Source organism: Pelobates fuscus, chromosome 11, assembly GCF_036172605.1.
Source record: "Pelobates fuscus isolate aPelFus1 chromosome 11, aPelFus1.pri, whole genome shotgun sequence".
Taxonomy (NCBI): Eukaryota; Metazoa; Chordata; class Amphibia; order Anura; family Pelobatidae; genus Pelobates; species Pelobates fuscus.
Genome location: NC_086327.1, coordinates 86,154,755 through 86,182,239, shown reverse-complemented (window position 1 = coordinate 86,182,239; position 27,485 = coordinate 86,154,755). Strand labels below are relative to the sequence as shown.

The following is a 27,485-nucleotide window of genomic DNA, read 5'->3' as shown; positions in this document are numbered from 1 at the left end:
TGGAGGCATGGAAACCAGCATGGCAAGTATTAAATGTTGTACAGAGCTTTTTTTATTTTGCTCTTTGTTGTTGTTTTTTTTTTTTTTTATTTCTTTTCATTAGTATCAAGATCGGTGATGGGTATAACTTTTTACGTTTAAATAAAACGTGTGATCCATAAACAGGAAAAAGTTGCTACATTAAATGAAAATGTATTATTCTGAACCAAACAACTATTCGGTAAAGACTGAGTTGTCAACTTAAAATTACTGAATACTGAAACAAATAGATTAATATAGACTCGTTGAGCTGCAGGTTTTGTTTTCTAACATAACTATTTGGGCCTAAACCTTCTAGACCATAGGAAAGCAACTATATCCTCCCTGATGCTTTTCAGCATTATGTCTATAAGAGCAGTATAGGAGACGTAGCAGACAACATCTGGCAGGCCGAAGGGTGCCAACCCCAGCTGTAGGCTGTGGACAGCTAATTGTTAATGAATTGCAATGTTAATGGATAACGTTTGCTCTTTTACATTATTATGCACATCTTTCTGATGATAAATTAGCTACTTTATATATATATCACATTATCCATAAATATACAATATTTTAATAATAATATTTACATAATTCATTACGTTTTGATATTATACCATCTATTAATGCACCCTTCATTATCATTAATGTATATCAAGTACACAGTAGCTTGGGGGAACACTCGGATTCTAGCATTTGGATAGTAAATAGTTAAACATGTGCCAATAACCTTGGTTATGTATTACCCGTAGAGAAAATTCATTGGGTAGTCTTAGGCACCTGAGTGTGATGAGACAGCTAAACCCATTAAAGGCAGACTCAAGCAGGGAGAGAAAACAGATCAGTGGTTTCAGCACTTTGTGAAATATCATCTTCCTGGGAAAAGCTTGCTAAAATAGGCTGCCGTTGATATGAATTAGCGTTTGATTTCACTTGAACATGTAAAGATCAGAACTGCCTCTGTGATATTCAGTTATCCATCTACAGCAGATAGAAGCCTTCCTTACGAAGAGGTAAGGCAACTTGAAATCACCTTCATTCCCTGATTTATTAAGAATACGCATACAATTTAGTAATGTCATTTGGAATGTCTTAATATACGCTAGAAAACTGATGCCTATAATTAGGGATCAGTAATATAGATGTTGATATTCTTGTAAGAAAACATATAGATGTGTACGATCAGCACAATAACAAATTGTTTTTGTATAATTTGTAGAATTTATATTACATTTATTATCGGTATTGCAAAATTCCAATTTGCATTTGATCTTGCTGTATAGAATTATATAATTATTTATGCCAAATGACAAGCTTATCTCTATGCAAATTCATTTTAAATACACACTAAAATATATGCAAATTGTTTTTCAAATCCTCCACTTGTCACTTTTGTTTGATTCATTTTGTGAGTTGAATTTTATAGCATTAAACAGATGTGTGATTTGATGTTTCAATCTATTTACTCACTTTGTGTATAGATATTGTCAGTACCTGCAGTTTGATATTATTCAAGAATGGTGATATTATTACGTAACATTTTAATATGCTTATCCCTCTCTAGTCACTGTATCTAAACGAGAGTTGGAATGTAAAAAAAAGAATCTATTAATTATAAAACCATACAAGTTTGTGTTTTCAAGTTCAATGTGAAATATGTTTGTCATAGTTTTAAAAATGATTACAATATATGTTTAGTTATCTTTAAATAAATATATGAAATATACTTCTTATGTTTACCTCTCAAACAGCTGTAGAGACATGTGCAAAATTGTGATAAACTCGAAATATTATTCTCTGATAAAAACTTTTATGCCATAAAATTTGCATTAGCGTTAATATAAACAATAAATAATTTTTAAAGAGCCTCATGTCAATTTGAACTGTGGGTTCTATATTTACTAAGTAGTGATTTGCAGTGAAATTATGCGAGTCGACATTATAAATATTGTCCAATCCACATATTTTGGTCAAGGTTTTGCAAATCTTATGCCCATTCCCTACAAAACACTGCTTGTTGAAAAGGCCCCTGTATATACCTCACCACACCTTGATTAATGCATTTTTAATACACCTAGCATACATCTCAGTGTGTATTACATAATTCTAGACCATATTTGCTCAATTAGAAAAGCCACAGATTGAAAAAGAAAACTACAAAAAGCTTTCATTTAAGCCAAAATTCTCACTATGTTTTGAACAATTTTTGATGCTTAGCTTTTTTGTTCTTAATTCAGCATTTTGTTTTCCAATTAATTAGTTCAAATAAATCATTAGGTAATTAATAGATTTCCTTTCTTCCTCACACGATAAAAGACAAGGTTGATATAAACATTATGGTAACAACATGAAGCATTCAGAAAAGATGAGTTAAGGCAAATGTGTGGGTGATATGTTTTCACTTATCTAAATTTAACTTCATTCGACAGTTAATAGAACGTTAAAATAAGTCGTTTTAAATTTCAGAAATTCGGGGGATTGCCAAACATTTGAACTCTTCCTAAGCAGTAAATAACCTTTAGGTGTACTTAAAGGGACACTCCAGACACCTAGACCACTTCTACCCATTGGAGTGGTCTGGGTGCCAACTCCCACCACTCTTAATCCTGCAAGTGTAATTATTGCAGTTTTTATAAACTGCAATAATTACCTTGCAGGGTTAAGTCCTCTTCTAGTGGCTGTCTATCAGTTCTTAGAACACGAAAAGTGTATTAAACTACGCTGGACGTCCTCACGCTATGCATGATGACCTCCAGCGTCGCCGAATCCCCATAGGAAAGCATTAAATAATGCTTTCCTATGGAGAGGTCTAATGCGTGCGCACGCGACCATTGCGGCGCATGCGCCTTAGGAGCATAGGCGTGCCTGACCCAGCGCCCGAGGGACATCAGCGATGGATTCAAGTAAGTCACTAAAGGGGTTTTAACCCCTTCAGCAACATGGGATAGGGGGTGGCTGGATTCAGGTAAGTCACTGAAGGTGTTTTAACCCCTTCAGCAACATGGGAAAACAGATATATTTTCCTGGCACTGGAGAGTCCCATTCATACTTTTTCAGATAAAAAAAAAAATATTTCAACTGAACCCCTCTTTTGCACCAGTGAATGAGACATAAAAAAGTGGCTATATCATCAAGGTTTAAAATTTTCAAATGTTCCAAATAGTCTCAATTAGCCTAGGAGGTATGTTAGGTTCAGTCACAGCCTTGAGGAATTTTACGTAGTGTAAAACCTGAACCAGATTTAGTATATTTATTTGAAAATAAACACTAAACCATATCATTCCAAATTGCAATGTGTTTTGCATAAGGCATTCTGGTAAGCAGAACTAATAATCTAGCACCTAAGACCTTTCATGCAAGAAGTCTTAACTGTTTTTAGAAATGGATATCTTATACAATAAAACCCATGCATCACTCAATATAAAACTGGAGAATGTATTCTTGTTTTGGTTATGTTTTTCAATCTGTTGTTTGGGGGGCAGAAAAAAAGCAAAATAGTAATATAATTAAATCCCAAAGTACCTTAAGAGGATAAACTGCTAATGGACACTGTGCATATATTTTTGTGGAGAAAAGAATAGAAAGTTATTGGTGTATAAGGTTACAAAACAATTAAAGAGACAATCTAAGCCATGGGTCGTCAACCTGGTCCCTACCGCCCACTAGTGGGCGTTTCAGGATTCCAGGTGGGCGGTAGGGATTTTCAATTTTTTTTTTATAAATTGGGCAGGCGGGCGGGCGCGAGCCGGCGGTACCACTGTGACTGGGTACCGCCATCACCACTTGCGGCCCCGGCGGCAAACCGCCGGGGCCGCATATGGAGGGGTCCATCGGGTGGCCCATGCTGTCAGGGCCACCCGATGGATGTGGATTGTGAGGGGGCCCGGTCAGCGCTGGGCGCTTTAACAGCGCGACCGGGCCCCCTGTGATGACATCATCTCTGCTGGGAGGAAGTGATTCCCCGGTCACTCCTCCCAGCATACAGAGAGCCGCGCGGGAGGAAGGAGGAGGAGGGAGTCAGAGTTGGAACTCTGACTCCCATGCACCTGAGCCACCACTGGACCCCAGGGAAAGTCACCCTCCTGCACCTTAAAGGTAGGAAACAGGAGGGTGACTTAAATATAATGTGTGTTTGTTTGTGTATGTGTCTTTGTATGTATGTCTTGTGTGTGTCTTATGTAAGTGTCTTGTGTGTGTATGTCTGTATACGTGTGTCTTGTCTTTGTATGTATGTCTTGTGTGTGTCTTATGTGTGTGTGTATGTCTGTATATATGTGTGTCTTGTCTCTGTATGTATGTCTTGTGTGTGTCTTATGTATGTGTCTTGTGTGTATGTCTGTATACATGTGTCTTGTGTTTGTATGTATGTCTTGTGTGTGTGTCTGTATGTGTGTCTTATGTATGTGTCTTGTGTGTGTGTGTATGTCTGTATATATGTGTGTCTTGTCTTTGTATGTATGTCCTGTGTGTGTCTTATGTATGTGTCTTGTGTGTGTGTATGTCTGTATACATGTGTCTTGTCTTTGTATGTATGTCTTGTTTGTGTCTGTGTGTATGTCTGTATATATGTGTGTCTTGTCTTTGTATGTATGTTGTGTGTGTGTCTTTGTATGCATGTCTTGTGTGTGTGTTTGTATGTATGTTTTGTGTGTGTGTGTGTGTTTGTATGTATGTATGTCTTGTGTGTGTGTGTCTTTGTATGTATGTCTTGTGTGTGTGTGTGTCTTTGTATGTATGTATTGTGTGTGTGTGTGTGTGTGTGTGTCTTTGTATGTATGTCTTTGTGTGTGTGTGTCTTTGTATGTATGTCTTTGTGTGTGTCGTGTGTGTGTGTCTGTCTGTATATATGTGTGTATGTATGTGTCGTGTGTGTGTCTGTCTGTATATATGTGTGTATGTATGTCTGTTTCTTGTGTCTATCTGTATGTGTATGTGTCTTTGTATGTATGTCTTTGTGTGTGTGTGTGTGTGTGTGTGTGTGTGTGCCTGTCTGTCTGTATGTCTGTATGTATGTGTGCCAGTCTGTTATAGTGGGATACCTAGCTCAGCCTTCCTACTGGGCATTGCTATAAGGAAGGTTAAAAAAAGGGGGAAAAAAGGTGGGGAGGGGAATTGAGGAGGGAGAAGAGGGGAGCTGACGCACAGATGAGAAATCATATTATGCGCAAACAGAGAAGTCATCTGAATATCACCGAAAGAGGAGACCTTCGTTTGTTCCTTACAACCTCAAGGATCTCATTAATCACTAGTAAAGGTAATTTCAATTTACTTTATTGTTTTCTCATTAAACTTTTTATAAAGTTAAAAACATTATAAACATGCATTAATTGCAAATAAAAAGATAAATGTACGTACATTTATTTTTTTTAAAACACCCTCCTTTCGAAAAAAATATTCCGCGCTTGCGCGAAAACTGGTGGGCGGTAAGGAAATTTTTTCAACCAAAAAGATGCATTAGTGGGCGGTAGTTAGAAAAAGGTTGACTACCACTGATCTAAGCAACATAACAACTACAGCATGGTTTATTATTATAATGTTTTTAATGCATAGAGTGCCATGGTGCAATCTCCTGACTTAAAGGACCACTATAGGCACCCAGACCACTTTAGCTTAATGAAGTGGTCTGGGTGCCAGGTCCATCTAGGATTAACCCTTTCTGCTGTAAACATAGCAGTTTCAGAGAAACTGCTATGTTTACAAATGGGTTAATCCAGCCTCTAGTGGCTGTCTCATTGACAGCCGCTAGAGGTGCTTCTGCGCTTATCACTGTGATTTTCACAGTGAGAAGATGCCAGCGTCCATAGGAAATCATTGAGAATGTGCATTCAGCCGATGACGGGAAAAAAGGAGGAGAGTCCCCAGCGCTGAGGGAGCCTGGCGCTGGAGAAAGGTAAGGGATTAACCCCTTCCTCCCCCTAGAGCCCGACGGGAGGGGGGCCCAGAGGGTGGGAGGGACCCAAGGACCCTATAGAGCCAGGAAAAGGAGTATGTTTTCCTGGCACTATAGTGGTCCTTTAATATCAAACTGTTAAGAAATAGTTTAATATAAACAGGGGCTCTTCTTGATATCCAGGGGCCTGCCCCTATCTCGGCCACATTGACAATGCAGATTAAACACTTTTACGTCATCAGTGTTGATTTTATCCATCCTGGAGAGCATGATTGGCTGGGAGGGTAGGAGAGCAATTAGTTTACCTGTCAATCAATGTAATTCATGTTGGACAAAAATAACACTGATAATTCAGGAGTGTTAATAGTGCATTACCAATGTGGTCAAGGAGGGGGAGTTACTTCAGCATTAGCAAGACGATAGAACCAGGGCACATTAGGTGACCTGACTACTAATGGATGTAATGGTAGCTATGTTGCTTAGATTGTTCTTGAAGAATACATCTAAATATAAGTACGTATTGTTATCCAAAGTCTCTTCATGGGTGCATCAGTCTCAACTTTATTATTTTGGTTAAATTGTTTACAGTAGTGCAACAATATAGTTAATTTGTCTCCTCAACTACTTTCCATTTAATTAGTTAACCTGCAGTAAATAAGTAAATAGGATTCAGTTGAGCAAGCCCCAAGAAGCCCCAAGGGGTGGAAGCATGTCTTATCTTACACTGAGGAGATCCCAGAGTGTCCAAAAAATGAATTAGGTTTGTATAAACTGTCCAAATATTAGAAAAATAGTTAGTAAATTATATCCCCTTAAATACAAAAGAATATAGGTGAAACATGATTTCTGAGACTTAAGATACATATTTGCCTACCGTAAGGCATATGTCTTTTTTAAAAAAAATCTGTATTTCTATATTGTTCACACATTTTGTTTGGAATGAAGTTGATGATAAGTAACAGATGGTGACTATTTCAACACAAAACATGCAGAACATCATCAAGATGTAACACTAAACAAATTAATTGCTTTTACATCTGTGTTGCCATGAACATTTTATGTGGGAAATTAAATGTAATAATAAACACAATAGAGCCAACGATAAAATCTTAGGAGTAATTAACTGCTGATTGCCGTGTTAGAAATTCCAACAGAAAAATAATTTTAAAATTATTGTCTTAAAAAACCCAAACTGGAAAATAATTGTCTGACTTTGTGGTTCATTGTGCTACACCTTCTCCTCTTACATACTTACTACGATTACCATACTTGTCATTCGTAAAGGACAACTGGCAGTATGGATGCCTGCCTGGAAATCCTTAAATAAAGACGACAACTATAGAATGTATACATGGGCACTTCCATGGACTTGTGTAGCATTTAGCCAACTAAACAATGGCTACAAGTATGCAGATATATCAGTTATCTGTATATCTGTCACAGAACCTTTAGAACATGTTCCTCAGTATTATTTATTATTTAGTATTTATATAATTGTAACATATTCTGCAGTGCTTTACAATTATAGAAATGGGATATGAAATAAATCCTGCTCATATGAGCTTACAATCTCTGAGGATTTGAGGCAGGTGGTTTTCACATCATTAAAGGCCTTGCCTAGGGACACTAACCTTGAACTTCCTAGTTCTGAGGAAGCAACATTACCACTGCCCTAACCAGCTGATATATACTTCATAGTCAGGGCCAGATTAAGAGCCCAGTGGGCCTGGTGCTGACACTTATGATGGGGCCCAATTACAGAATCTTATCGACCAAAAACACTAAAACAATCATACCTCCCATGCATCATGTATTTGATAGAGATGGTGTTGGAGGGAAACTCAAAGGATGCAGCTATACGAAAACACATATTCTATGCTAATCTCTCTCTAATTTATGCTTTCATCTTTCAAGTAAATCCATATCCCCTAACAGCAGTGTCCAGTGAAGCAGGATGTCAATGTGTAGGGTAAAAGATTGTGCCACAGATTGTGCGCGAATCACGTGACCAGACCTGCCAAAAGGGGTGAACATGCTCAAAAAGGGGGCATGTCTGCAGTGGCATCTCCAGGATTCAAACTTAGGGGGGGCACATAAGGGGCCAGGGACAAAGTAAGGGGGGCACATACATACACACACAGAGGGCTCGACAAATTCCAGTCGCCAGGTCGCCATGACGACTAGACATTTCACCCTGGCACCTGGCATTTGTCAGCCCTTTGCTAAGCCGCGCAGGAAACATTAGAGCCGGCCGCCGCAGGGAGCATGGAGATGGTGCGTGAGGGAGCAGTAACCTTCCTGAAGTTCCTCTCTGCTCCCTTGTGCGCTGTTTAATAACATGACGTCACTCCGTCCCCAGCATCACTTCAGAGAGCGCACAGAGGAGCAGAGAGAAACTGCAGGAAGACTGGGAGTAGACACACTGGATGCCAGGGAAAGATCCACTCAGCTCTTCCAAAGGCTGGGTGGATTTAAATTGAAACAAAAATATTAAATTGTGATTGTGTGAGAAAATGTGTGTGTGTGTGTGCTGGAAGGGCCTGTAAAGTGCATGTGCATTTAGGGGCTGCATTGTGAGTATATGTGTATTGGGGTTGCACTGTGTGCTTATTAAGGAGTTGTAGTTGTAGCTATGTGTACAGCTGCAGGGTTAACACTAGAGTGACCTGGCACCCAGACCACTTCATTGAGATATGGTGTGTAATGGGGTAAAGCATGTATGTATGTATGCATGTGTTTGTGGGGATAAAGGTATGTGGGTGAAGAGATGATGTGTGAGGTGTGCACTGTGTGTGTATGCAAAGGTGTACTCTGTGTTGGTGGGAGTGTACTGTATGTAGGGGGAGAGGGGGATCACTGTCTGTGAGGGTGTACTGTGTTCAGGGGGTGTAGAGAGTGGGACAGTGAACAGCTTTACAATTTTTACTTTATTAATTGTTTACAAAAAAAAAAGAAGAATACTGTATTCCCCTTTCCCTCATCTTACCTTGCAGGGAGGGGGTGTCACAATCAGATCCATGGTGGTTGAGAAGGCTGCCTATCCATCGGGTACAGGGGGGGTCACGAGATGAGAGCTCTGTCTCTTGGAGCTCAAGCACTTACAGTGACTGACCCATACAAACCCACAGACTGACCCATACAAACCCACAGACTGACCCATACACATACACAGACGGCCCATACACAGACGGCCCATACACAGACGGCCCATAGACAGACGGCCCATAGACAGACGGCCCATAGACAGACGGCCCATAGACAGACGGCCCATACACAGACAGACCCATACACAGACAGACCCATACACAGATAGACCCATACACACACACTCTGCCCCCCACACACAGACTGCTCCCTTACACAGACTAACCCATACATACACAGACTGGCCCATACACAGACTAACCCATACATACACAGACTGGCCCATACACAGACTAACCCATACATACTCGACTGGCCCATACACAGACATACCCATACACAGATAGACCCATACACACACACTCTGCTCCCTTACACAGACTAACACATACATACACAGACTGACACCCCACACCCATACACAGACTGACCCATACACTCACAGACTGACCCATACATACACAGACTGACCCCCCCCCCCACACCCATACACTCACTGGCTGACCCATACACTCACTGGCTGACCCATACACTCACAGACTGCCCCCACACAGACTGACCCATACATACACAGACTGATCCATACATATACAGACTGCCCCCCTACACACAGACTGATCCATACACACACAGACTGATCCATACACACACAGACTGATCCATACACACACAGACTGATCCATACACACACACAGACTGATCCATACACACACAGACTGAGCAATACACACACACAGACTGATCCATACACACACACAGACTGATCCATACACACACACAGACTGATCCATACACACACACAGACTGACCCATATATACACAGACTGATCCATACACACAGACTGATCCATACATATACAGACTGACCCCCCCCTACACACAGACTGATCCATACATACACAGACTGATCCGTACACACACACAGACTGATCCATACACACACACAGACTGATCCATACACACACACAGACTGATCCATACATACACACAGACTGATCCACACATACACAGACTGATCCATACATATACAGACTGACCCCCCCTCACACAGACTGATCCATACATACACAGACTGATCCATACACACACACAGACTGATCCATACACACACACAGACTGATCCATACACACACACAGACTGATCCATACATACACAGACTGATCCATACACACACACAGACTGATCCATACATACACAGACTGATCCATACATACACAGACTGAAACATACACACACAGACTGACCCATACATACAGACTGATCCATACATATACAGACTGACCCCCCCCCTCACACAGACGGATCCATACATACACAGACTGATCCATACACACACAGACTGACCCATACATACAGACTGATCCATACACACACACAGACTGATCCATACATACACAGACTGATCCATACACACACACAGACTGATCCATACATACACAGACTGATCCATACATACACAGACTGAAACATACACACACAGACTGACCCATACATACAGACTGATCCATACATATACAGACTGCCCCCTACACACAGACTGATCCATACACACACAGACTGATCCATACACACACAGACTGATCCATACACACACACAGACTGATCCATACACACACAGACTGAGCAATACACACACACAGACTGATCCATACACACACACAGACTGATCCATACACACACACAGACTGATCCATACACACACACAGACTGACCCATATATACACAGACTGATCCATACACACAGACTGATCCATACATATACAGACTGACCCCCCCCCTACACACAGACTGATCCATACATACAAAGACTGATCCGTACACACACACAGACTGATCCATACACACACACAGACTGATCCATACACACACACAGACTGATCCATACATACACACAGACTGATCCACACATACACAGACTGATCCATACATATACAGACTGACCCCCCCTCACACAGACTGATCCATACATACACAGACTGATCCATACACACACACAGACTGATCCATACACACACACAGACTGATCCATACATACACAGACTGATCCATACATACACAGACTGATCCATACATACACAGACTGAAACATACACACACAGACTGACCCATACATACAGACTGATCCATACATATACAGACTGACCCCCCCCCCCTCACACAGACGGATCCATACATACACAGACTGATCCATACACACACAGACTGACCCATACATACAGACTGATCCATACACACACACAGACTGACCCATACATACAGACTTATCCATACACACACACAGACTGATCCATACATACACAGACTGATCCATACACACACACAGACTGATCCATACATACACACAGACTGATCCATACACACACACAGACTGATCCATACACACACACAGACTGATCCATACATACACAGACTGATCCATACATACACAGACTGATCCATACACACACAGACTGACCCATACATACAGACTGATCCATACATATACAGACTGACCCCCCCCCCACACAGACGGATCCATACATACACAGACTGATCCATACACACACAGACTGACCCATACATACAGACTGATCCATACACACACACAGACTGACCCATACGTACAGACTGATCCATACACACACACACAGACTGATCCATACATACACAGACTGATCCATACACACACACAGACTGATCCATACACACACACAGACTGATCCATACACACACACACAGACTGATCCATACACACACACAGACTGATCCATACATATACAGACTGACCCCCCTACACACAGACTGATCCCTACATACACAGACTGATCCATACACACACAGACTGATCCATACACACACACAGACTGACCCATACATACAGACTGATCCATACACACACACAGACTGACCCATACATACACACAGACTGAGCCATACACACACACAGACTGATCCATACACACACACAGACTGATCCATACACACACACACAGACTGATCCATACACACACACAGACTGATCCATACACACACAGACTGATCCATACACACAGACTGACCCATACATACAGACTGATCCATACACACACACAGACTGATCCATACACACACACAGACTGATCCATACACACACAGACTGATCCATACACACACAGACTGATCCATACACACACACAGACTGAGCCATACACACACACACACAGACTGAGCCATACACACACACAGACTGAGCCATACACACACACAGACTGAGCCATACACACACACAGACTGAGCCATACACACACACAGACTGATCCATACATACACAGACTGATCCATACATACACAGACTGATCCATACACACACAGACTGATCCATACATACACAGACTGATCCATACACACACAGACTGACCCATACATACAGACTGATCCATACATATACAGACTGACCCCCCCCCCCCACACACAGACGGATCCATACATACACAGACTGATCCATACACACACAGACTGACCCATACATACAGACTGATCCATACACACACACAGACTGACCCATACATACAGACTGATCCATACACACACACACAGACTGATCCATACATACACAGACTGATCCATACACACACACAGACTGATCCATACACACACACAGACTGATCCATACACACACACACAGACTGATCCATACTCACACACAGACTGATCCATACACACACACAGACTGATCCATACATATACAGACTGACCCCCCTACACACAGACTGATCCATACATACACAGACTGATCCATACACACACAGACTTATCCATACACACACACAGACTGACCCATACATACAGACTGATCCATACATACACACAGACTGAGCCATACACACACACAGACTGAGCCATACACACACACAGACTGAGCCATACACACACACAGACTGATCCATACATACACAGACTGACCCATATATACACAGACTGATCCATACATATACAGACTGACCCCCCTACACACAGACTGACCCATACACACACAGACTGATCCATACATATACAGACTGACCCCCCCTACACACAGACTGATCCATACATACACAGACTGAGCCATACACACACACAGACGGATCCATACATACACAGACTGATCCATACACACACAGACTGACCCATACATACAGACTGATCCATACACACACACAGACTGATCCATACATACACAGACTGATCCATACACACACACAGACTGATCCATACATACACAGACTGATCCATACATACACAGACTGAAACATACACACACAGACTGACCCATACATACAGACTGATCCATACATATACAGACTGCCCCCTACACACAGACTGATCCATACACACACAGACTGATCCATACACACACAGACTGATCCATACACACACAGACTGATCCATACACACACACAGACTGATCCATACACACACACAGACTGATCCATACACACACACAGACTGACCCATATATACACAGACTGATCCATACACACAGACTGATCCATACATATACAGACTGACCCCCCCCTACACACAGACTGATCCATACATACAAAGACTGATCCGTACACACACACAGACTGATCCATACACACACACAGACTGATCCATACACACACACAGACTGATCCATACATACACACAGACTGATCCACACATACACAGACTGATCCATACATATACAGACTGACCCCCCCTCACACAGACTGATCCATACATACACAGACTGATCCATACACACACACAGACTGATCCATACACACACACAGACTGATCCATACATACACAGACTGATCCATACACACACACACAGACTGATCCATACATACACAGACTGATCCATACATACACAGACTGAAACATACACACACAGACTGACCCATACATACAGACTGATCCATACATATACAGACTGACCCCCCCCCTCACACAGACGGATCCGTACATACACAGACTGATCCATACACACACAGACTGACCCATACATACAGACTGATCCATACACACACACAGACTGACCCATACATACAGACTTATCCATACACACACACAGACTGATCCATACATACACAGACTGATCCATACACACACACAGACTGATCCATACATACACACAGACTGATCCATACACACACACAGACTGATCCATACACACACACAGACTGATCCATACATACACAGACTGATCCATACATACACAGACTGATCCATACACACACAGACTGACCCATACATACAGACTGATCCATACATATACAGACTGACCCCCCCCCCCCACACACAGACGGATCCATACATACACAGACTGATCCATACACACACAGACTGACCCATACATACAGACTGATCCATACACACACACAGACTGACCCATACATACAGACTGATCCATACACACACACACAGACTGATCCATACATACACAGACTGATCCATACACACACACAGACTGATCCATACACACACACAGACTGATCCATACACACACACACAGACTGATCCATACACACACACAGACTGATCCATACATATACAGACTGACCCCCCTACACACAGACTGATCCATACATACACAGACTGATCCATACACACACAGACTGATCCATACACACACACAGACTGACCCATACATACAGACTGATCCATACACACACACAGACTGACCCATACATACACACAGACTGAGCCATACACACACACAGACTGATCCATACACACACACAGACTGATCCATACACACACACAGACTGATCCATACACACACACAGACTGATCCATACACACACACACAGACTGATCCATACACACACACAGACTGATCCATACACACACAGACTGATCCATACACACAGACTGACCCATACATACAGACTGATCCATACACACACACAGACTGATCCATACACACACACAGACTGATCCATACACACACAGACTGATCCATACACACACAGACTGATCCATACACACACACAGACTGATCCATACACACACAGACTGATCCATACACACAGACTGACCCATACATACAGACTGATCCATACACACACACAGACTGATCCATACACACACACAGACTGATCCATACACACACAGACTGATCCATACACACACAGACTGATCCATACACACACACAGACTGAGCCATACACACACACACACAGACTGAGCCATACACACACACAGACTGAGCCATACACACACACAGACTGAGCCATACACACACACAGACTGAGCCATACACACACACAGACTGAGCCATACACACACACAGACTGAGCCATACACACACACAGACTGATCCATACATACACAGACTGATCCATACATACACAGACTGATCCATACACACACAGACTGACCCATACATACAGACTGATCCATACATATACAGACTGACCCCCCCCCCACACACAGACGGATCCATACATACACAGACTGATCCATACACACACAGACTGACCCATACATACAGACTGATCCATACACACACACAGACTGACCCATACATACAGACTGATCCATACACACACACACAGACTGATCCATACATACACAGACTGATCCATACACACACACAGACTGATCCATACACACACACACAGACTGATCCATACACACACACAGACTGATCCATACATATACAGACTGACCCCCCTACACACAGACTGATCCATACATACACAGACTGATCCATACACACACAGACTTATCCATACACACACACAGACTGACCCATACATACAGACTGATCCATACACACACACAGACTGACCCATACATACACACAGACTGAGCCATACACACACACAGACTGAGCCATACACACACACAGACTGAGCCATACACACACACAGACTGATCCATACATACACAGACTGACCCATATATACACAGACTGATCCATACATATACAGACTGACCCCCCTACACACAGACTGACCATACACACACAGACTGATCCATACATATACAGACTGACCCCCCCTACACACAGACTGATCCATACATACACAGACTGAGCCATACACACACACAGACTGATCCATACACACACACAGACTGATCCATACATACACAGACGGATCCATACACACACACAGATGGATCCATACACACACACAGACTGATCCATACATACACAGACTGATCCATACATATACAGACTGATCCATACATATACAGACTGACCCCCCCCTCACACAGACTGATCCATACATACACAGACTGATCCATACACACACACACACAGACTGATCCATACATACACAGACTGATCCATACACACACACAGACTGATCCATACACACACACAGACTGATCCATACACACACACAGACTGACCCCTCCCCCCCCTACACACAGACTGAATAACACTTACCAGCAGCTGTCTGGATGCCTCTGTGCAGAGCTGATCTTCCTCTCCCTGTCTCTCCCCTGCGCTGCTCTCTATGATCCTGGAGGAAGTCCTCCCAGCACACAGCGCCCTGGTTACTTCCTATCCCTGCCTGTCCCCACACACAGTGACCCCTACTGGCCGGTGCTGGTAATTTCCTTTTATACTGAGAAAAATACCTGCATTTGTATTGCCGGTATTACAGCAATACTGGCACTGGCCAGGAAGCCTCAAATACCAGCTGTGCCATTAAAATACCAGTTAAGTGGTATACTTAAGAGTAGTGTGTAAAAAAAAAAAAAAAAATGGGCCTATTCCATGGGCCTGGGCCTGGAGCTGCAGCTCCATCAGCCCCTATGTTAATCCGGCCCTGTTCATAGTTGTCAACAGGTCAAATATTTACAAATAGATATTCTCCACTCAAAATCATTGTATCTTTGGCTTTGACCACTTTGACTTGTAAAACGTGGATGAAAAATACACGAATGTCGTGTGGAGATCAAAAATAGGTAAGAAAGTGTGTCATTTTTTGTGTTGCAGGAGTAATCTAAACTTAATGTATGAAAAAGACAAACAAAATGTTGAATATTCTCTGAGTGCAAAAAAATGGTTTATTATTATTTGTATTAATTTTTTAATAAATATTATTGATTGAAATAAGTGGTATCAATTATATATATATATATATATATATATATAGCAGTAAGAAATAAATTAAGACCCATATAAGTAAGCGATCGTATGTACCGATTGAAGGGGCAGTCCTGATTACGAGTCTCACCCACCCATTCTTTATTTGTATTGATTGCTTAGAAGGGAGTAGAATCAGAAGAAGGGTGAACGCAATGAAGAAGACATTGTGACATCAAAGTACATTGAGGATGACCGCAATGATGTCCAATGCAGGAGAAACAAATAAGAACCCAGTAAACACTTGACATATGTGGGGATATTTATGGGATGATAATAGTAAACAGTTGAGAATTGCCCACTATTTAAATTCTCAGATCCCAAAGATCGTTATCGTGTAAGTGAAATGTATTCCATATAAATAAAATCACAATTTGTTATAAAAATAGATACAATTTATTGTGACAATTTAAATAATAATAATATGTAACATGCGTGATAATAATCAATGAATATTTAGTATAACATGAGTATGCAATACAATGGCAATACACATTCCAATGGTTAATACAGTATAGAATCTACAACATTAGCTGTCAAGAGAAGATTTATGACGGTAGTTCACAGAAAAACGAAAGTGAAACTTACACACACAGAGCTTGCAGCTTAAGGTCATAAAACTTTAGCTGACAGTTAGAATAACCCTTTCAATGCTGGCTAGACCTCCTAGGTAATTAAGACCTATTCTCATGTAATTTTAAATAAAATAACATTTAAATCAGCTCATTAGTCATTTCCTGGAACCATCCAATAAGAGTAATCTACCATGTTCTATAAGCAGAATTTTAACTTGCCTAAACAGATATTTTATTTTATTTTAAAGCAAATCAATACACCTGGATAAATATCACGATATGCTAACATGTGATAAACCACATAAATACATAATTATTCTTTTCCCATCTGCAGAATGGGATGGTTATAACTATATACTTCTTTAGTAACTAAGATTTCTAAACATCGAAATATGATCGTGATTTATCCAGTCATATATCATGCTATTAGAAAATTTTAATTAATTTAGATTAATTAAATGAAACCAGTATAATTACCAGTTGAGTAGACATTATCATCAGATTAGTAGGTAGTCTCAGGAGCTGAATGGATGTGTGATTGGTGTGTAAGAAATTCTGAGTGCCCTGGAGTGGATAGGACAACACTCACCAGATGGGCCCCCTCCTCCATTCTCCGAAGCTCAGACTCTTGGGCCGGGATCATCCCCCCCCGGCCGTGAGGGGGGAGCGGGGCCGGATCCGACCCCCTGCATGTCTCTTGCGTGTTGCGGTTCCAGCTCATGTGGCATGTCACAAGCTTTATGGGCTTTTTGTGCTCCGTTAGCGATGCCCGCCGGGTTTGTGCCACAACTCCTCGCTCTCTGGTTCCTCACCACGCGACCACCTGTCTTTTCTTCGGTGGTTAGTGTGATTTTGGGTCCGATTGTGGGTATTTTATGCAGCTTGTACCCGGAGCCAGCAAGGGTGGCTGCTGCCGCTCGGCGGCCCGGCCCCGCCCCCGGTTACTGCCATTTTGTATGCTTTATTGCACACCATTGCTCAATGTAAGTATAAGACATTTTATTTTTGTGAGCAACTAGTCTGGCATTCTAATATAATAAACAGTATTTGTGATGGAACACCCAGTCACTTATGCCTATACCAGGAACAACCCCACATCTCACTCCCCAAGAATTGACCACAAACTACTGAGAGCACATATAATCAAGGCCACCTACAAGATCCAGAGAGACGTAAGTACTATAACGGGACTTGCATCAAAAACTTATGCAACCAGCCATTGTACCTGGCTACCTTCCAACGCTTTTTCCCTTATTTCTCCACCAGCAAGGAGATCTCTCTTAAGAGGGAATATGATAACAGAAAATATGAAAAATAGCTCCTTGAGAGCCAGAGGGAGCACCCCTTTTTTAGCCCACAGTAGCTCCTGATATTTGGCCGCCAAAGCCTAATTTACCAAGGAACTCTTTTTGGCATGTACCTTGCTAGCAGCCGGTCAAATCTTTACCCTGGTGGCGACTCTCCAATTCTGCATGGATCCGAGTGCTATTTTGCCAACTTGGGTGCTCAGATCAGAGCTATCTGGGGATGTATAATATGTGGGGTTCCTGTGGGTTTTTTGTTATGTTTTGGGTGATATTTTGTGTTGTAACCTCTGCATCCAGTAGATAATTAATTTAGTGAGCGGTGACACAATTATCTCCCAGACACAGAGGCACCAGGGTAGGATCATTGTACTGTTGAATAGGGTCCCCATGCTGGGGGTCCATGTATAAATGAACATGTTGGTGACCATAAAATCAGCTCTTCTCCCAGCACTAAGTCTCTACTAATGTGTGGGGGGAAAGACTATAACACTGCAATACTCTACAGTTATCCTGCAATCTATGATCACTGACTACTACGCTGAATGGGATACTTTGAAGGTGAAAGGAGAGCCTTGGCGGTGACACTTGGGTCTATAAAGAGTGGTCCGCCACATTATTGCGCTCTCTTTTATATTTTGTATTCTTTTGGAGAGATGGAGAAGATTGCATAGTAAAACCATGATACACTTACCACTGAGGGATGACTCTTAAATGAGTGAGTTCTATTCAGTCAGCTCTAGTATTTCATTTTGGTTTGTGCTGCATCATGAATGTCTTTATGTGTAAATACTTTGATAGCTTTGCCTACATTTATATACTGGTATCCAAATGTTTAGCACCCAATTATACTGTTGAATAGTGATGTATAGTGATGTACCGAACTGTCCGCCGGCAGGGGCGGACTGAGCACTCGGGCAAATCGGTCATGGACCGAGGGCCCGAGGCTCTGGGGGGCCCGCCCGCTCTGCAGTGAAGTAACAGCTGGGCTGGGGAGTTAACCATCTCCCCAGCCAGCCTGTACACAGCAAGGGGCCCGCACGGCACTCCGCGGGCCCCTGTTACAAAATACAATCTCCCCTTTGCCGGTCCCAGCAGGGCACACCGAGAGACAGCTAATGGGGTCTTTCCAAAGACCCCAATAAGCTGCCTCTCAGTGTGCCTGAAATATAAACAGCACGAGAGCTGTCTGTAACAGATCAGGCAGCTCCGTACTGCTCATTAAGCAGGAAATGACATCATGTGTCATAAGTTCACTGAGCTGTGCGGAGCTGCCTTTGCACTGTTACAGACAGCAAGCAGTATGTGATACAGCATGTCACAGGTAAGGGAAAATAAACAGATTAATATAATCATCCCCCTTCCCCTTCTAACCCCTACAGCCCCTCTACCCCCTGCAGCCCACCTACCCCCTGGACCCATTCTCACCCCTGCAGCCCCTATAACCCCTCTATCCCCTGTAGCCCACCTACCCCCTGGACCCTTTCTAATCCCTGCAGCCCCTATAACCCCTCTATCCCCTGTAGCCCACCTACCCCCTGGACCCATTCTAATCCCTTCAGCCCCTATAACCCCTCTATCCCCTGTAGCCCACCTACCCCCTGGACCCATTCTAACCCCTGCAGCCCCTATAACCCCTCTATCCCCTGTAGCACACCTACCCCTTTGACCCATTCTAACCCCTGCAGCCCCTATAACACCTCTATTCCCTGTAGCCCCCCTGAACCCATTCTAAGCACTGCAGCCCCTATAACCCCTCTACCCCCTACAGCTCTTCTACCGCCTGCAGCTCCTCTACACCCTGCAGCCCCTACAACTCCCGTGCAGCCCCTATAACTCCTCTACCCCCTGCACCCTATTACCCCCTGCAGCCCTTCTATCCCCTGCAGTCATACTAAACCCTGCAGCCCTTCTAACCACTGCAGCCCCCCTACAGTCTATAAACCTCCTACAGCCTCTCTACTCTCTAGAGCCCTTAAAATACCTGCACCTCTTACAGCCCTTAAAATATCTGCATCCCCTACAGACCCTTACCTCATACAGACCGTCTACCCCCCGCAGCCCCTCTATCCCCTACAGCCCTTCTGCCCCTTCAGCATCCCTACACGCTACAGCCCCTAAAATCCCCGCACACCCTACAACTGTTATATTCCCTACAGCCCCTATATTCCCTGCATCAACTAAAGCCCAATGAACCCCATGCACAAACTACAGACCATTTCCCCTACACCCACTACTGCATCTATTGATCTCTGCACTTACCACAGCCCCTATCCCTCCCCTACATCCACAATAGCCCCTATTACCCCTACCCCCACTATAGGCTCTATCACTCCCTGTCCCCACTAAAGTCCCTATAAACACTACAGCTTCTATGCCCCTGGCATCCACTGCAGCGTTTATCCCCCATGTCCCCTGCACACGCTACAGCCCCATTTTTGATTGTGGGGTCTTTTTATCCATTTAAATATATTTAAATGAACACTATAGACATCCAGACCATTTCAGCTCATTGAAGTGGTCTGAGTGCAGTTTCCCAGGTTCCTTAAACCTGCAATGGCAATTTTTGCAGTTTTTGAGAAACTACAATAATTACCTTTCAGGGTTAACTCCATCTCTAGTGGCTGTCTACCAGACAGCTACTAGAGACTTTTGCTTCGCTAGGCAACTTTTGGTCACCTAAGTGACGCTGGACGTCCTTACGCTATGCATGAGGACATCTAGCTTCATACAAAACCCCATAGGAAAGCTTTATACAATGCTTTACTATGTGGGAAGTCCTAATGCGAGTGCAGCGCCTGAACCAGCACCGAGAGACATCAGCGCTGGATTCAGGCAAGTGACAGAAGGGTTTTTTTTTTTTTTATCTGTGGGTAACTATAGTGCCAGGAAAACAACTTGTTTTCCTAGCACTATAGTTTTGATACCGGAGAAACTGACGGAAGCCAAGCACAGAGAGATGGACACAGGTTTCTTCAGGAAGGAAGAGATTCTTTATTGGATCACCGATCGGGACTCAGAGGGACTAGCGTCACCAAAATACAGCAAGTTCTGAGCCCCGGACAATAGTGCAGGCTCCTTATATAGGCACATAACTCCTCCCATATTAAGCTCCACCCGCACATTCTCTTAACCAATCAACACAAATAAGAATTAACTTCCTGCTTGACCGCATGGCTTGTCCAGCACAATGGAGGAGGGGGAATACTACATCCTGTATTCTTGCACATGCTCCGTACACTACTGATCGTATCTTGCCTCGTGCAACCAACTGATCGATACGTCAGCATATGCACGTACACATGCCACGTGGTAATCTCGGCCTACTAAATTTATTTTTACCGAGATTCCACCACATTCCCCCCTTTGATGCCTCTTGATATTTTACAATTACTTGAGGCATCACTTAACCTTGGTTTGCATACACCGCAAGTTACCATGAACCAGACCAGACTTATCTTATGATGTGAATCTTTTAACACTCATCTTCCTGCATTGGTTCTCCCTGATCTAGAGCCTTATACTTATAAATCGCCATTATCTGTGCAGCAGCCTTCCTCTCTGCTATATTTCCTATCAGGCTTTGCACAGACCTAACTACTAAGGGTATAAGACACGGCAGGAATAGACACAACATTAAAATCAGTAGGACTCCACCTACCACTGCCTTAAGCCCTCCAAACCACTCATACCAGCTACCAAACCAACTACTTGGATTATACCCTTTCCATACCTGAGTAGGCACATGCGCTAGTTTAACCATATGGCTAGTAAGCTCAGCTATTGCTTGCCCTTCGTCATCTATTTGAAGGCAGCAATTGCTCAGGTTAAACTTCCCACATACACCTCCCTCTACTGCCAAAAGGTAATCCAAGGCTAATCTATTTTGGTAGACTGCTGTCCTCATCCTGGTGTTATGCTTCGCTAGAAGATTGAGCGCTTGTGATGTCTCGTTGGTGATAATCTCAACCACCGCCTGTAATCTTATAATTCGGTTGAGCATATAAATAGGGGTTCTATAACCAAAGGTACCATCCTCAGCCCACGTGGCTGGCCCATAATAATCTATGATACGCTGGGGAGGCCATTCATTATCTTCCCAGGTGCCTATCTCTATGGGTCCCCTTTTCTTCCTATGATTCACATCATACACTTTAACACCTAAAGTCTCACCTGTTTCAATCGGTAACAAGAAGAAGGATGGTTTGAGCATACCCAACACACATGCCCCTTCCCAGTCCTGTGGCAACTCCGAATAGGCTTTCTTACCACAGATCCAGTACAAATTTGCTGGGGCTCTCCAGGTAGATGTGATGGATAAATCAAACCACACATCCTTTAAATTGGCGTATCTAGCAAACGGGTTAGATGGTTCTGAGACATTTGAAGCCGACCACCAGGTTGTATTCTTTGTATCATCATCATAAGCTTTTTGCCCTAGACAAGTTAATTCTCCTACAGAAGTATTATACATTATTCCTTTCCTTGCTATGCAAACATAACCTATGATGGAGGTCTTTAATCTCCACTCAGATTTACCTCTAACACTCATATGATAATCGGCTTGTGTAGATATTAGCTGGTCAACTGCCTCAGAACCGGACATTACCTCCTTTGCTTCCCAAGGCCATTGGTCTCCCATGTTAGTACCTCCACACACATAGCAGTTGGTAACATTAAGACTACCGGCAATACTTTCGGCTAAATCGATGAACAGGTTTTTAGCATTATGGGGGATCTTATTATCTATACTCATCTCTTCATAAAAGGAATGGTATACTTGATGAGTTTGGGAGGATACCGTATCAGTCTCTATCCCTATAAACAATAATGTCCCAGGATCTAAACCCGTCCCGTATATCTGAAACCCAAATAAATTGCCATATTTGTCTAAGAACTTATCGGGGTTATTTATAAGTATATGGATGGGATTACATTCCATAGACTTACAATATGGGCTAGTCGGCAACTTAGTCACTATCATGTCTTTGTCTACTGTCTGTCCCCAAGTCGCCCACCCCACACAAGACCAATATGGGCAAAAGTTATAGTCTTTATTTGGGCATCTAGGACTTACATATTTATTTTTACTACTGGGACAAATATATTTATCATTAGACCCATACGTCCTCTCCCATCTAAGATCCCCACATACATTCCACAGCTTTCTACCACTCGATATCGCTTTACACGCATCAAATAGCAGAACACCCGGAGAATGTACGGATTCTAACACCGTCTTATTAATTAGGGTCCCCTGAGGATCTCCATTCCTGAGAGTCAACCAAATTGTACGAGGTTGATACTCTGGACTGAAGCACTTAGGTTCTCCTACTCCTAAATGGCACACACTATAGTCTATATTTAAGTATCTACATCTCGATACATCTCCTTTACACTCGTATTGTGAATGCCAAATTAGGGTTTGGGAAATATGGTTACCTGTTCTCGTAGTCTTAATGCATACCTCACAGCTAGGAGTGTCGGTACCTCTACCTTCCTGAATATAAAAACACATATAAATAAACACTATCAAAAGCACATCTTTCGCCGTCATCCTCAGTCTTCGTCCGTGCGAAGGCGCCTCAGCTTCCAGGATGTGAGGGCTGCAGGGAATGGAGTTCTGCTCGTCTTCACAGGTGTCCCTTCGAGACTTTCCTGGCTTATATACTATGTGTTGGTAAGCGGACAGGCTTTATTATGGCCTTCTCACTCACGCACCAAATCCCTGTAACAATAAAATTTGTAATCCACACGATTCCTCGTTACTCCGACTGAGTAGTGCGTTTTAACCGGATCTTGCAGGGATTCTCTGGATCTGCTGTAACTTGCCAAGAATCGACTGCTGCTGGTTTAACCCTGGAGTGATGTATCCACGGAGTCACTTCGGCTACTTTTATCGCTGTAGGGGTAGACAAAAGAACAACATAAGGACCTCTCCACTTGGGCCCTAACGGTACATTATTCCACTCTTTAATCCACACTTGATCTCCTGGATGATAACTATGAACAGGGGGATAAATATTCACAGGTAATCTATCTTGTACCCATTTCTGTACCTCCTCCATAGTCTTACCCAACTCTACAACCTGCTGCCGGGTAATTCCTTCTCCCAACTGACTCAAATCCCCCCTTAAGTTACCAAGTACGGGAGGTGGTCGCCCATACATAATTTCAAAAGGAGAGAGGCCCATCCTTCTGGTAGGGGTACTGCGGATTCGCAATAGAGCTATGGGTAAGAGAACGTTCCACTTAAGTTGGGTTTCCTGACACATTTTAGCCAACTGGTTCTTAATAGTTCTATTCATTCTCTCTACCTTACCAGAACTCTGGGGTCTATATGCAGTATGAAGCCTCCACTTTATACCAAGCATATGAGTCAGTTGTTGTAGGCACTGATGAACAAAAGCTGGACCATTGTCCGATCCTATAGAACAGGGTAGTCCATATCGGGGTATTATTTCTCGTAGCAGGAATCTCACAACTTCTCCTGCTTTCTCTGTACGAGTAGGACATGCTTCTACCCAGCCTGAATAGGTGCACACAATTACCAACAGGTAACGATGTCCACCCGATTTAGGCATCACTGTAAAGTCTATTTGTAGATCGGACATGGGGAGTCCCCCCATAAACTGGACTCCTGGTGGCTTTACTGGTCCTTGTCTTGCATTATTTTTAGCACACGTTACACATCTTCGTACAATGGCCTGAGTCAAGTTGGACAATCTTGGTATGTAGAAATGTTTTCTAAGAGATTCTTCAGTACTGTCTCTCCCAGAATGTGTCCCGTTATGATAATTTTGGACAATTTCTACCGCTAGTGATGCTGGTATGACTATTCTTCCATCTTCTAGCTGATACCACTTGTTCTCCAAATACTTTCCTGGTTCAGTCTTTAACCACTCCTCTTCTTGAGCTGTATAAACTGGAGTCCATTGGGACAGTGGAGTTGGTATAAGAGCAGCTATATGCCCCACATACTCCTGTCTTCCTGATTCAGCAGCACGCTTAGCTGCACTATCTGCCATCCGATTTCCCTTGGTTACATCACCATCTCCTCTCAGATGCGCTCGACAATGTATGATACCGACTTCTTTCGGCTCCCACACTGCTTCCAATAGTTGTAGGATTTCAGCTGCGTATTTGATTTCTTTGCCTTCTGAATTCAATAGTCCTCTTTCTTTATACAAAGCTCCGTGGGCATGAGTGGTTAAAAACGCATATTTGGAGTCCGTGTAGATGTTTACTCTTAAACCTTCAGCCAATTGTAACGCTCGTGTCAGTGCTATCAATTCTGCCTTTTGTGCTGATGTTCCTTTCGCCAGTGGCCGAGCTTCTATCACCTTGTCTATTGTTGTTACTGCATATCCTGCATAGCGGATCCCTTCTTTCACATAACTACTGCCGTCGGTATAATATTGAACATCGGGGTTCTGGATGGGAAAATCACGAAGATCTGGTCTACTTGAGAATACTTCATCCATTACTTCCAAACAATCATGTTGACTTTCAGTAGGTTGTGGCAAAAGGGTAGCTGGATTTAAGGTGTTTACAGTCTCTAAATGCACTCTTGGGTTTTCACACAACATTGCTTGATACTTGGTCATACGGCTGTTACTAAACCAATGATTTCCTTTGTAATCCAACAACGTCTGTACTGCATGTGGGACTCGTACATAAAGTTCTTGACCCAGAGTGAGTTTATCGGCCTCAGCTACTAGCAGGGCGGCTGCAGCTACGGCTCTTAGACAAGGTGGAAGTCCGCTGGCCACTGCATCCAATTGCTTAGACATGTAGGCAACAGGTCTTTGCCATGATCCCAAGTACTGTGTCAATACTCCCACAGCCATTCTTCTTTGCTCGTGTACATATAAGTAGAATGGTCGTGTGTGATCAGGTAGACCTAATGCTGGGGCACTCATCAAAGCCTTCTTCACATCTTCAAATGCCGTTTGTTGTTCTTGGGTCCATAAGAAGGGGTCGTGCTCTGTACCTTTGATAGCTGCGTACAGAGGTTTTGCCAGTATCGCATAGCTGGGAATCCATATCCTACAGAAGCCTGCTGCCCCCAAGAATTCTCGCACTTGTCTTCTATTCTTGGGTATTGGTATTTGGCAGACAGCTTCTTTTCTCTCTGGCCCCATAATTCTTTGACCTTCAGAGATATGGAATCCCAGATATTTGACAGTTGGCAAACACAACTGAGCCTTCTTTCTAGACACCTTGTATCCTGCCTTCCAGAGAATGTGTAGTAGATCGTGCGTTGCTTGCTGACAGATTTCTTTTGTAACTGCTGCTATCAACAAGTCATCTACATATTGTAACAATACACACTCTCCTGGGATGGACTCGAAATCCAGTAGATCTTGACTTAGGGCTGAACCAAATAGGGTAGGTGAATTTTTAAACCCTTGGGGCAGTCTTGTCCAAGTCATCTGGCGTTTTGAGCCCGTTACAGCGTTCTCCCATTGGAAAGCGAAAA

The 27,485-nt window shown here is 43.0% G+C and overlaps 1 protein-coding gene across 1 annotated transcript in view; it reads left to right on the top strand.

Moving 5' to 3' along the window:
* Window positions 1–854: 854 nt before the first annotated feature.
* The window catches only part of MMEL1 (membrane metalloendopeptidase like 1), a 325,883-nt gene continuing 299,252 nt past the window's right edge, over window positions 855–27,485 (top strand). The window contains exon 1 of the mRNA XM_063435947.1: window positions 855–1,031. The gene's annotated coding sequence lies outside the window, so the exon portion shown is untranslated. The remainder of the gene's footprint in view (window positions 1,032–27,485) is intronic.